The sequence below is a fragment of the Mauremys mutica genome, chromosome 22, assembly GCF_020497125.1.
Source record: "Mauremys mutica isolate MM-2020 ecotype Southern chromosome 22, ASM2049712v1, whole genome shotgun sequence".
NCBI classification, from domain to species: Eukaryota; Metazoa; Chordata; order Testudines; family Geoemydidae; genus Mauremys; species Mauremys mutica.
This window is the reverse complement of record NC_059093.1, coordinates 19519798-19523071: the sequence shown is the minus strand read 5'-3', so window position 1 is coordinate 19523071 and position 3274 is coordinate 19519798. Positions and strand designations below refer to the sequence as shown.

The 3274-nt window shown below is 56.0% G+C and overlaps 1 non-coding gene across 1 annotated transcript; it reads right to left on the bottom strand.

Annotated features, from left to right (window-relative positions):
- Nucleotides 1-1913: 1913 nt before the first annotated feature.
- LOC123354978 lies at nucleotides 1914-2032 on the bottom strand. Its single transcript, XR_006574982.1, has one exon. It is a non-coding gene; the product is annotated as a 5S ribosomal RNA (ribosomal RNA).
- Nucleotides 2033-3274: the final 1242 nt, after the last annotated feature.

The following is a 3274-nucleotide window of genomic DNA, read 5'->3' as shown; positions in this document are numbered from 1 at the left end:
CAGCCCCCCAGGTGAGGCTTGGCCTGGCCGGCCTGGGTAGCGGGTGTGCAGCCTCCTCCATGGGGGACCCACAGCCCGCAGGACTGGGGTTGACCTGGTGGCTGAATGGGGACTTAGAAAAATGTCTAGACCAACCATCAGGGACCGGCCACTCATGCCTAGCTGAGCGTGACAGGTGCGTTGTCCAGTGTGAGTGGTCATGAATTATTATAATCCTTACAAGATTCCCATGGAAGGTGGTGGGGGCGGTATATAGTTTGAATAACAGCTAGGTCAAGAGAAAGGAAAGTCTGCACATGAGGGACAGAACTTCATGGAACAGTGGTTTTATTTATTCTCTCTGTAAGCGAGTGGCCGGGGCTCAACACTCTCCGGGGGGATGAGGGGAGCCACGCCGGCTCACTAGGCTCCGATTGGTCTGGGAAAAATTTCCCGGCAGTCCTAGCGGTAGTTGCCCGCCCGGTGGGCAAGGGGCTCAGGTCCTCCGGCAGGGCGGTAACAGTTGAGGGCCCGGCCTAGGTCAGGGCGGGGCAGCAAACACAGAGCCTTTGGTTCAGGGCTGAGCAACAGTAAAAGTTAAGTTAGTGGCCTCTTCAGGCCAGGGAGAGGGGAAGTCTGCCCTCCCACTCCACTGCGTCCCAGCCCGGGGCCCTAGCAGCGGCTGTCACTCTGCTGGTCAGTCAGTGGGATCCTGACCGAAACACACTGACATAGGCTCCGGTAAGGCCACAGCCTGACTGGGGTCGGCTGCCCCCGGGCTACTTCCAAACTCCCCCTTGGGACCTACCTGGGTCCTAAAGTCGGCTTCTGGTGGGTCCACAAGCATGGGCTCGTCGCAGCCGGGGCTGGGTGGCAGGTCCGGCAGTTCCTTGGGGTAGTCGGGCCAGGATAGCTCCGGCGGCTCTTCCGGGTAGCGGGGACCCAGGTTGACCTGGTGGCCGGTTTGTCTTCTGGGCAGGGGAATTTTTCAAAGTCCCTTGCCTGCCACCAGGTCAACACGGTTCTCCCTGCGGCCGTTGGAGCTCCGGGTTTACCTGCCGGCCGGGGACCACTGCGTTCGGCCATCAGGTAAACCCTGTTCTCCCTACGGCCGTCGGAGCTTAGGGTTCACCTGGTGGCAGGCGATCTCTCCTGCCGGCCACCAGGTCAACCTGGTTCTACCTTCATCGGCCGGGGCTCCGGGTTTACCTGGTGGCCGACGATCTCTCCAACTGGCCACCAGGTCAACCCGGTTCTCCCTTCAATGGCTGCGGCTCCGTGTTGACCTGGCAGCCGGTTGGCTTTCCGGCCACCAGGCCACCCCATTGGTTTCGACAGGTTGACCTGGTGGCCGGTTTGCCTTCCGGGCCGGCGGTCCCCCCACACCGAGAGCAGGGTAGCACTGCTCCTCAGGACCTCTGAGGGGGGGCTTAGTAGTCGACCACAGGCAGGTCCGGGGCCGGCTTAATAGTCGACCCCCGGCAGGTCCGGGGGGAGGCTTAACAGTCGTTCCCCCAGCAGTCCGGGGGGAAAGCTTAAGAGTCGTCCCCCAGACTCTCCGGGGTGAGGCTTAATGGTCCTCACCCGGGATCTCCGGGGCAGGCTTCCCTGTTGTCCCCCAGACTCTCCGGGGTGAGGCTTAACAGTCGTCGTCCCCCCAGGATCTCCGGGCAGGCTTCCCTGTCATCCCCCAAACTCTCTGGGGTGAGGCTTAATGGTCCTCCCCCAGGCTCTCCGGGGCAGGCTTAACGGTCGTCCCCCAAACTCCTCGTCCGCCCAGGGGCCCGGGGGTGCCCCCCCGAGGCTTCGGGAGCCGCGGGTCCTCCTCGGGGGGACGGACTCGGGAGCGAGGAGGGGGCTTTCGGGCCCCCGCCCCGGTTCCTCCCTCCCTCCCTCCCCGGAAAAGGAGGGAACCGGTCGGGACCGGGAAAAGCTGCCTACGGCACCTGGGATTCCCAGGCGGTCACCCATCCAAGTACGAGCCAGGCCCGGGACGGTTTACCTTCCGAGATCGTATGGGATCGGGGGCTTTCGGTCCGGTATGGCCGTAGGACCCCGGCTCCGCGCCTCCTCGCCTGCTTCCCCCCACGGCCTGCCGCCGACTCCCGGGCCTGCCCGATGGCAATCGTCTCTGGCCGATTTGGGGGGAAACGAATAAATAAAGGTCTTTTTAGTATCTGTATGGTCAGCCAGATAGATGATTCGTGGTATGGTATAGATGTTCAACATTGTTAGCTTTTGTGAAGGTTTTAGTGGTGCCTCAGTAAGTCTTTCAAGCCAGATAGCGAGCCTTTCTTCAAGTAAGGGTTTGGAGAACCCAATCCATGGGTCAACTTTAAGTCCAAGATATTTTTCCGACTCGCCTGGTAAGATCATATTCAAACTGTCTTTATCTATTTTCCAGGCATCACATTTGTTGATTGTATATGAGTCGTGAGTAGGACTTACGAAAAACCCGTAGCACTTTTTAGCTTGTACTTTCAGGCCGGATAGCTTGCAGAAGGCTTCCAATATTTGAATATTTTTATTCATACCTTCCCAGGTGTCACTCAGCATGACCAAATCATCCGCAAAGGCAAGTGGTGTTACCTTATTTGTTCCGTAGGAGAATCCCATATTAGCCTTCTCTAATGCCGTAATTAGAGGATCAATTGCCAGGTTAAATAGCAGTGGAGACATGGGGTCTCCTTGCTTGACACCAACTTTAATTTCAATAGATGGAGTGCGCTCTGTACCAACTTCTATTCGGGTATGGATCTTTTTATAAGAGTCTTCAATTATGTTCACAATGTGTTGATCCAATCCCCTTTCCTGTAGTACCCACATAATGTGATCGTGAGATACCGAATCAAATGCCTTAGCAATGTCCACGAATACAACCCCCAGCGATTTTTTGCTCTTTTTTGCTTGCTTCAATATTGTATGAAGTATCTTGAGGTTCTCTGAGCAGCCTGATGTAGCAATGAACCCTCTTTGTCGAGCATTTATTGGGCATGCTTTGGCAAGCCGATTGGTTATTATTCTCGAGAAAAGCCTTAGTATGATGGATCCGATAGTTAAAGGCCTCCAGTTCCCCAGATCTTTTAGGGCCTCGGGGTCTGCAGTTTTGGGGATTAGTATGGAGCGGCATTCTTTTATGGTATCAGGTATTATACCAGTGATTAGCCATGTATTGAACAGTTTCTCAAGAGCATTGCATTCCGGGTCCGCTAGGAGTAGGTCTCTTAGGCTGATCTTGTCAGGGCCTGGTGCAGAGTTCTTATTCATCTCCTTTATATTTTTCATTATTTCCTTA